Source organism: Lepidochelys kempii, chromosome 3 (genome assembly GCF_965140285.1).
Source record: "Lepidochelys kempii isolate rLepKem1 chromosome 3, rLepKem1.hap1, whole genome shotgun sequence".
NCBI lineage: Eukaryota > Metazoa > Chordata > Testudines > Cheloniidae > Lepidochelys > Lepidochelys kempii.
This window is the reverse complement of record NC_136382.1, coordinates 134,939,067-134,949,750: the sequence shown is the minus strand read 5'-3', so window position 1 is coordinate 134,949,750 and position 10,684 is coordinate 134,939,067.

Sequence of the window (10,684 nt, the reverse complement as noted above, 5' to 3'; positions counted from 1 at the left end):
ACTGGTTTAAACCAACATAAGAGTGTCCACTCGTTTAACTAAATCTGTTTAAAACCACACATAAGTTAAATCAGTGCAACTTTTTCATGTGGACATGCTGTCTGTTACAGACTAATCATTACCTTTCTTGGTTTAACACTGTACAATTGCGTTTTACATACAAGCAAAGCTGCTGAATGATATTCCTAATGGGTCAGATTTTTCTAACATCTATCTCTTTGTTCTTTTTAGATTTCAGAGTTCTTTTTGTCTTTCATCTTTTTACTTCCGTGCTGAATTCTTTACAGAGGATTCCTCTCCTCTCTTCTCCCGAAACTTTTATTTTTCTCTTCTAGCTCTTACTCATTCTATCCATCTTTCTTCCTACAGTAGAGGCACATCAATGACTATTTGTTAATAACGACATTTTAATGATTGGCGTGTTTGCATTTACTTCCTATCTACGTTTATTTGTGGGAAAAATATTTAAAATGAATCAAGATTTGGTTAAAAGAAGAACAGGAAAAAAGAACACCCCCCACCCACCCACACATACTCTGCAGACATGCTTGTTTAAGCCATCACTGTCTTACCCTCACCCCATCTTGAAACTCCGGTATTCAATGTAAGGGTCATGCTGAGTCACTGACAAAGGTTAATAAGCACAATGTTGCAACAGCAAACACCCATTAGAGGAACAAAAGAGCTGTTGACAGTTAACAGTGCATAGCTAATTCTGATTAAAGGCTAGAATGTGTCTTTAAGGAACCATATGTAGTGATGGGAGGTTCAGAAAGGGTTGTGTAACAAGGAGAATTCTGGGGTTCTGGGGAAGTATATTCTGCAGCAGAAACTCTCTCACCCTTTTGCAGGATGCAGAATGCGATCCTCTCCACATAGCGACATGGACAACCTCTCTTTTGCATTTACATTAGCTCCACATTGGTTACCATTCTGAAACCTGTCAATTTGCTCCTCCAACCTTCAGCAGATCCACAGGACTCAGACATGGAGTTATTGATGATCCGCTCTATGCCAGTTTTTGGGTTGGCCTGTCTGTCCACAAGATCAGTGAGGCTGGTGGAGAGTTCCTTATTGTGTACCCCTCAGAATGGTGTACTTAACAGCTATAATGACAGGTGTCAGAGTAGCAGCCCTGTTAGTCTGTATTCGCAAAAAGAAAAGGAGGACTTGTGGCACCTTAGAGACTAACAAATTTATTTGAGCATAAGCTTTCGTGAGCTACAGCTCATGAATGCATCCAATGAAGTGAGCTGTAGCTCATGAAAGCTTATGCTCAAATAAATGTGTTAGTCCCTAAGGTGCCACAAGTACTCCTTTTCTTTTAACAGCTATAAAACACTTACACTTTAATAACAATGTACTAATACTTTCAAGAGAAATGCAATAAGCATGACTATTTACATTTCTTTCCAAGGAACGTGATTCCAGATTCCCTGCCACTTGATGCTGGGATGACTTGGGGTTGTCAGACACCCTGTTTTGGAGAAAGAAAATTTAGAAGCAAGACCAACATTTCTTTTCTTCCTCAGTAGTGCAACATTACTAGCAATTAGTTCAGAAAAAGGGAGGGAAAGCATTACGGTCCCTCAGGCTAACATTTTTTCAAATCACTGCTTGGAAAACTCGCCTATCAAAGCCTGTGTTCCCTGAGGGTGACAAGTCTAGTGTTTGGTGAATATACGCCCATGTGGCTGCTTTATAAATCTCCTCATTTGGGGAATGTGCAAAATGTAGCACAATGCTGTTGACCCGGTCCTGTGGGCTCTAACCAGGCAGGGGTCGTATCTGAGAAGAAAGAGGCAGTAACTCTTTCAAGCTCTACTCACAAATACATTCCACCCACATTGAGGCATGGCTCACAGTCCATTGCGCAGATATTCAAAACAGATTTGTACGTGGTCTTTGTGCTCCTTGGGCTTGTGTCTCTCTCAGTGGAGTCCAAATACACTCCACTCTGCTGGACTTCTTGTGCTTTTCTTCCCCTCATTGAAGCTCATGGACCCCCACTGAGCTTCTTGGCTGTCCCTCAAGGAACCTCAGATGCCCCATTGGGCTCGTAGGCTTCTTGGGTTTGCCCTCTCCTTTTTCCCAACTCCCAGTAGATTGTGCAGGCCTTCATAGTGTAATCCTGCGGCAAGTGCTTTGAGCAGTGAAATAGTTAATAGTTTAAATGTCAACCTTATTATCTGACTTGGCATCCATGGAAATGTATGGGACAATTTACACCTCTCAGAGCTATTGTTTCAGGTTCAGCTAATGCAGGCATCTGTTACACTTGATTCACCTTTTTTGAGGCTGTTTCCTCAACCATAATACCTAGAAACTTGCTTTAAAAAAGGGCATGGCTTCAGGAGAATAAGGCAGCAAGAAAGAGGTTCTGGTACACTGTTCTGCCACATAACAGCTTATTCTGAGTCCTGGGTTTAATTCACGTTGGTGTGTCCATGTCCTGCTGCTTGTAATAAAATATGTTCTTAATCATTCTCTTCTCTAGATTAGGCCCTAATGAACAAGAGGGAGCCTACTGACAAATTGGAAAATTGAGGCACAAAGAAGTGGGAAACTGAGGCAGCACTGGAGAGGTCATCATTCTATGGTTCCTCCTAACATGCACACTTCTATAGAAAAGCAATCAGTTACATTTGGGATTTATCCCAAAGAATCATTGGATTAATCCTCACCAGAACTGTCAGGCTGGTCTTGTACAGCAGTGTGATCATGAAAGACAGGATTGGGTCATGTTTGGGTGGAGGCAGTGAAAAGCTGTTTTGTAGGCCCACCAAAAATGCTAATACCAATTCGCCAAAACCAAACCAAATGGCAGTAAATTAAACAGCTGGCATTGAGATGATTTGGAGTGAAGGAGTGTTTCAGCATTGTGGATAGCTCTTTTGCTGTCTTGAATTTTATTAGGTTCTTTTGAGTTTCTCTGGGATTTAAGGAAGAAAAGGCAGAGGAAGGGCGTTGCACAAACTTTGTGTCCATTTTTGTGCTATGGATGCTCTCATATACACATTTTTACAGATAGATTACCTGGCAATTGCAATTACCTGCACATTTCATTTTCTGTTAAGATAAATATTTCTATAACATGCCTCCTAACATACAATTAGGAGCAGTGACTCTGCTGCATAGGGCTTTCACCTTCACATGGAACACACACATGACAAAAATATGGGTAATTTTCAAACGTCATCAGAGCTTTCACATATTATTTCCTTTGTGTTTCTTTCGGTTTAGAAGACATAAAAGTGCCTGTACACAGGGTCTGAGTGCCCTGCCAATTGCTACAAATTATACAAACAAAATGATACAATACAATCTATTATTGTTATAATGCCATTATAACACACCATTTGGTCTGAAGATGGTGGGGGGGGGGAGCCACAAAATGACACTTTGCATAAATTATAAGAATTTCTGCAAAGCTTTCCACTGTTCAAACAAGAACAATAGCATTCTCTACACGGGAAAAACATCTGTAAGAGCCATGAGTTTGTTTCTTTTCGGCAGGAGGGCCTTGGCCATTTCAATCTATGGATGCCCTGAAAGTCATGGGTAAATGTCATGGCTCTAAAGAGAAGATGGGATTCTTTATGCAGATGGGGTTAACATTAATTTAGGCCTTGTCTACATGGCAGGCATGTCTGCAGCAAGGGAGATTTAGGTTGAATAATAGGAAAAACATTTCTAACAATAAGGATAATTAAGTACTGGAATAGGCATCCATGGAAGGTTGTAGAAACCGCATCACTGGAGGTTTTTAAGAACTGATTAGACAAACACCTGTCAGGGATGGTCTAGGTCGGGGTTCCCAAACTTGATTCACGGCTCGTTCAGGGTAAGCCCTGTGCCACTTCCCGCAGCTCCCATTGGCTGGGAATGGCGAACCGTGGCCACTGGGAGCTGCGAGCGGCCATACCTGCGGACGCACAGGTAAATAAAGTGTCTCATGGCCTTTCAGGGGCTTACCCTGAACAAGCCAATAACCAGGTTTGGGAACCCCTAGGTATACTTGATCCTGCCTCAGCACAGGGGGCTGGACTAGATGACCTCTTGAGGTCTTTTCCAACCCTACATTTCTGTGATTCTACAATTCTATTTGAAAGGTTTTTCAGTATGTTTTTCTGCTATACCTAGACCAAAATAACGTGTTGGCTTAAACTATTCCCATGTGAATCATTGAGCCCCACACAAGTCTATGGGGTTTTGTTTGGTTGGTTGGTTGGTTTGTTGTTTTTTTTTCTAAATAACTGCACAGCATTTTGTGCAAATATCCCATGGTGCAATGTATTGGTGCTAAACTCTATGCATTCTGAGATTTTTCTTGCAGAGCATTGTGGGATACCTACTGGAGCCTGCTGCAATTCTGGGAGTGGGGTCAAATTAACAAACTCCCATGATTGCTTTCCTGGTATCCCATAATTCTTCTGTTTTTATTGATCCACAGCCATTTTCAAACTGCTGTCAGGCAGCATGAAGGAAACACTGTTGAGCCTTAAGATCTCGGCAGTCATTAGTAGGAACAGAGTGCTCCAGATGTATTAGCAGTCACAGAGCTGGATGGCTTTGGATGAGCTGGGATGCAGCCTCCGAGATGCCATGCAGATACTGCTAGAGGAGGAGGAGAACGATAAAACTGAGCAGTTACTTCTGCATCATATTTCCATGGAGTGGATTCACTTGGTGGCGTGCCACTTCTGTGCTCATCCCACCAGCATGACAGGTGGGCTAGGGCTGTGATGCAGAGCTGTGATGACCACCTGTGGCAGCAGAACTTCAGGAAGCAGAAGTATTTCTGGAGATCTTTGCAAAGCTCACTCCGGACTGCAGCAGCAGAACACCAACAGGTGAGTTCCATCCGGGGTTGAGAAGAATGTGACCACAGCCCTCTGGAAGCTCTCCATCCTTGCTCGCAAATTCTCCACAGCTTTGAGAGGGTGAGTACAGCAGAATTAAGCCACGCTCCAGGCCTGTCCCAGACCTACTGACTTCTACTCCATGGAATTCCTACCTTGTGTTGTATCCCCAAAGGGATTCCATAAACTCAAGGAAAAAGAAAGTGCGGCATATCACAAAGCTCTGCCTTTGATTCCACTTGAACATACTGTGAGGTCCCTACGATAGCATGAGGGGAGAAAATGATCAGGCCCCAAGTGATCTATTTACTCTAGGGCCTACCTCTGATCTGGGCAAAGGTGTCAATATTATAGAACTGCCTGGCAACAATGTCAGTAAACTCTTCCTTTCTTGATTTTTCTCACAATGTTTTTAGTTAAATGCCAATCTGATAATCTCTCAGAAGTATCCCATCAAATATACCAGTGATTAAATGTGGGGAACAGCTGACCAAGATGAAAACAATAAGAAAAATTAGCACTGAAGGACAGGCCCAATGGTTTGGAAATCACTTACATAATGTTTTCTAGTATTCACTCACACAAGAAAGTGTCACAATTCAACACAGCTGATGTAACTAGCAGTAAGAAAAAGTCTATCTAAGCCAAGTCTGAGTGATGCTGAGGGTCTGCCCAGAAATATTCTTCAGTGTTGAAATCCTCACTCCAACATGACCACATGTGAAAGCAGCAACAGTGAAATCAGGCCTTTGCCTTGAGAAGCATCATTACCAGTAAAGAAATATGGCTTGCATAAGAAGGATCCAGTCCCACAACCCTTGTTTGTGTGAGTAGTCCTGTCTCACCCAAGCAGTCCCATTGAAATCAATGGGACTGCTTGGGTGAGTAAGACTACTCTGATAAGAGCAGCTGGATCAGACCCTAAGGTGCTCAATTTCCATAATCAACTGGAAGCTGAGGATACTCCACACCTTGCAGCTCACAATCCTGACTGGGAAAAAATACAACCAAGAACTAGAAGAATGGAACTACTCTCTGACTTACTAAAAAAAACAAGAAGGCCTCCTGATTTTCTAGTGTTTGTCCACCAGATATTACCTGATTTGATCTTATCCAAAAGACAGAAGAGTCCAGTTAGGCTCTCTCTTTATATTAAATTATTCTGACTGGAATAATAACTAGACACAAAACATCCCAGTGAATGTATGCATTGTTATAAGATACTTTTCCTCACAGATTTTAGTTCTGCTTACTTAATCATTCATGCTTTGTCCATGAATATGAAAATACCTTGATCACTATGCAGTAAGAGTCATCTTGGCACCATCTGTTTATATTTGGGATCTGAACCTTGTAAATAATAAAATGTACTTTGCTCACAAACTCATAGTTCCTAGCAAGAGAGTAGTTATAATTGATTAAAAGTACAGTATTGAAGGTATTACTGGCAGCAAAATTTTGGTCTCTGTCCACTGAAAGGATTGCTTCCTTCCCATTGTCTACCTTGTAGGAGACTAATATATAAAGTCACAGGATCATTATCTGTATATTACTCTATTTGTACTGATAATGTGCTTGGCACTGTACAATAATCAAAATAAAGATAGGCCCTACCCTGAAGAGCAGTTCACAGCCTACTTTTAAGCCTCTTCACCTTCCCTGAAGACCCCAGAACGAATGAGTGAGCTTGTTTACAGGTCTATAGCTCTAAAAGTAATGCAGCTGGCTTTCCTTATACCTCTAAAATAGGCATCATAGCTCTAAAAGAAGGCAAGGAGCACCTAAGGCATCCGTCTTTCATAACCACAGAGCACACAAACTGGAAAGAGTTAGGTCTCCTGTATCAGGCTCCCTGGGTACACACAATTGGATGAAAATATAGCCGTGGTATAGCGGTTAAAAAAAGAAGTGAGTAAACTAACCTAAACTAAACTCCATGTTACCCAAATGAGAAGTGAGTAAGCTCACTTTACCCTTGACTACACTACTAGGGACAGTTGTGGATGTTTTAATAGAATGATCGTGTTTGATGGATCAGGATTATGTGATCTGGCCCAGGCTAATTCAGGCCTCAAGAGGGGATGGGAGACAAGACTTTTTGCAGGGTTGGGGTGGGATTTTGTATGGAAGTCACAGCTTTTGAGCAACAACAGGATCTACCAAGAAGGAAGAGTCTTCCTCATCAAGAGGGACCTGAACATAGGATTTATACCCTACCCTCCTAAATGGGACTGGCCCAAAGGGAAAAGCACACTCTTATGAGTTGGGTGAAACATTATGGATTGAGTTTGAACCAATCCAAATTGTGTGACTGAGTCCCCCATTTAAGACAGTTGTAAAAGATAGTTAAGGAGCCACACCTAAAACAAAACCTAATAGAATCTGCCCAGAAACTAGCACCAGGTGAGTGGAGGGTTCGCCTGGGTCTTGTGACAAACTTGGGGAAATGTTCGGGTGGAGAGGAACACACAGAAAACTGAAATGATGGTTTGGAAGACACCTAGAGAGAGGTTTTTGGGATCAGAGTGCATGCTGAAAAGAGCACTCTCGGTCCTCTGAGCAAAAGAAACTATTTCCTGGTACTTGATTCCTTCTGTGTTTAGAGATATAGGACTTTGCACATTCTTTGTAAATAAACAAACCAGAAACTTTGACTAGCCAAGTAGGTTAGAAAAGGGGCAACAATAGGTTGATCATTTTAAGTGCTTTAATTCTCATAGCCAATTTTAAAATGAGGAATTAGTTGCCAAAGGAGGGAAATTTTACAGGAGGCAAAGCTGAATATGATTATTCATATCAGTGAAGTTTAGACAAGTGTATTACAAAATATCTATACAACGGAGGGGTCGAATGGAGATCTGAACATGCTATTGGCCACCCTACACCGCATTAAAAATACCTTACATCTCTTAGGCTACCCATTAAATAACAGATAGTATGTCCTGTTAATTGTTAGTGTGTTCTGACCTTAGACTTTGACCAGGTATTTAATAACACCATCTGCTGTCTGCGTCTGCAATACTGTTATTTTTACATATGGATTACTCTTCTGTCTTCAAAAACAAGGCTGTAATAACAGTGCTAAATGGTAGCAGAACCAAATGAGATTTAAATTACACCGTCCAAGTAAAACATGAAGGGAGAACAGAACACCAAAAATACATCAAACTTATTTTACTGGCTTAAATCTAAAAATCCTAACTTGCTAGAAGGTTGATTAGCTGTAGCTCAAGTCTTGCTGTCCTTACTTGGGGAAAAGTCCTATTGTTTTGCCTGAGAGAGGACTGTGGGTGAAATTTACCCCTGTGCAGGCTGCCTGCACACACCCTGCATTACTTGAGTCCTCAAAATAGGCTGACCCTTTGGACAGAGGTGAAGTTCACCCTGGAGGATGAGCTCTTTACTCTTTATTTGCATGCCCTTTCCTCCCCACCCCCCCCAAATCAACCCAGCAAATAATATTTTAAAGAGACACTGTTGAGTATTTTAGGCCACAAATAATTAATCACTTGAAATTCAAATATTCCTCCTAATTATATCTATAATGGTATTTGGTTTTTAAAAATACATGTATTTAGCTCTGAATGACCAACTTTATAAGAGCCCACATATGCAAAGGCCCCAGTCCAGCTCTCATTGAAACTGATGGGACTTTTGTCATTGCTTCCAGTCGGGGGCAGGATCAGGTGCAAAAAGAATTGTGCATTTATCTATTGCTTCAGGGTCTTATATGTAGCGTTGCCAACTCTCAATTTGATTGCATATCTCACAATATTTGGGATTTTCCTTAAAACCCAGCTCCTTGAGTGAAACACTGACCCTACTGAAGTCAATAGCAAAACTTCCCTTGACTTCAGTGGGTCAGACTTTCACTCCAAAATTGTGTGATTTTTGTGAGCGTCCTTTTTTGTTTTGCTTTAATAAAAGCTGAAAGTGCCTAGCCCTTATACTTGTGGAGAAAACCTTGAAAACCTTAAAGGCTTAAAAAACAGAAGGCAAATTAAAAAAAAAAATCCCAAGGTGATTTATTTTTTAAAGTCAATTTCATGATGTTTAGGGAACCTGAATGTTTTGTCATTGGCAATACTGCTAATCACTATAGTATCTCAGTGTGTATGCACTGTAATAATGAATCATGCATCCTCTCTAGCTTTATTTGTGCGTGAGACCTACCAAAAGTGCTTTGCCTTTTTTCCTACTGAAATGGAGAGGTTAACTTTTAAAACCAAACATATGAATCTAATCCGGAGGGTATGTAAAATATGGGGGCTGAACTATTTGACAGCATTTGAAAGACGCATGTCTTGACATGTTTTCTATTAGAAAGGATTTTAAGCATTACAATCTGTCAAATGAGGTATCTGGTTACATCTGAAAAGGGGTTCTTACCTTTTCCTCCCACTATATTCAGGAGGAAGGCATCTAGAAGTCTGATTCTGAAGCCCTAATGAACAGACACACTGACTTATTTTATAAATATGTGAAATGATGTATGTCTGTCTTTTTTCCCCTGTAGTTACTAGTTTTGGAAGAAGAGTTGAAAAAAACCTAAGCAGATTCTTTACATATTTACTCTGCATCAAATTCTGAATCATAGAAATGTGTAAGTATATTTATGTATGTTATCTAACCTCAATTCAAATACACTAGTGGAGCATGTTATGTTGGGTTTGGCATTTATAAACAGCCTAGCTATAATTTCCATAACTGTTGTAAAATAAAATTTGTATAAATTACAAGCAATATATAAAATCTAGGCAGAATTTATTTCTAAAAATATCTGTCACTTTGTGTACCCTGCATACAATTTACCTCTTGTGCATGTTCTTTTAAATCTGTTCATGGGGAGTATTACACTACCTGTGAGCAACTAGGAACTTGTACAAAGATGCAAAAAGTCTTGGACCAAGTTTCCAAACCCTGCTGACCTATTCAGCAAAAAGTCTGCCAATGCATGGAACTCTTTTAGTTCTTGTAAGCAAGCTCTCTCATCAACATGCTTCTTTCCAGCTTGTGTTGGCCTTTCCAGTATGGTCCGTTCCAAAGGAAGAGGGGCTTGAGCACATTATGTGATTCACTATAATGTATATGATATATTTTTCAAAGTTACTTAACAAAAGGTTGGACTCCTGGTGACATAGTTCTCCTTAAGCATGTACACACACTACAGACAGTAGTTTAGACATGCTGGACTGGGATTCCAGCTCTAGCCAAGCAAGCATGATGTTCTCAAATGCTGTGGTGATCTGTTAGCTACATAACCTTTTGACCTTGTGTTGAATGGCATTGTTTCTGATCTCACTGGGCCAATTTCACCCCGGTGTAAGTCCAATAGTTTCAGTAGAGTAACGCTATGGAGGAATGTTGACCAATGTGTTTCAGGGTTGGAGCACCCACCGGGAAAAAAAATTGGTGAGTATTAAGCACCCACCAGGAAGCCTCCTTATCAGCGCCTCCTCCACCCCCCAGTGCCTCCTGCCCACCATGGCTCTGTTGTTCTGTGGCGTGCAGGAAGTGCTGGGGGGAAGGGGAGGAGCAAAGATGGGGCACGCTTAGGGGAAGAGGCAGAACTGGGCAGGAAGCTGTGGGGGAGGGGGTGGAACTGGGTGGGAAGAGGCGGGGCAGGGTGAGGTGGGGTGGGGCCTTGGGGGAAGAGGTGAAGTGGAGGCAGGGCCTGGGGCACAGCTGGGGGGAGCATCCCCTGGCACATTAGAAAGTCAGTGTCTATGCCAGCACACTAAAATGGTGAGGACCCTTGCCACTGGGATATTCTGATGTGGGTCTCTCTGTCTCTCCTGTTGAACCTGTTCCACTTTGGATAA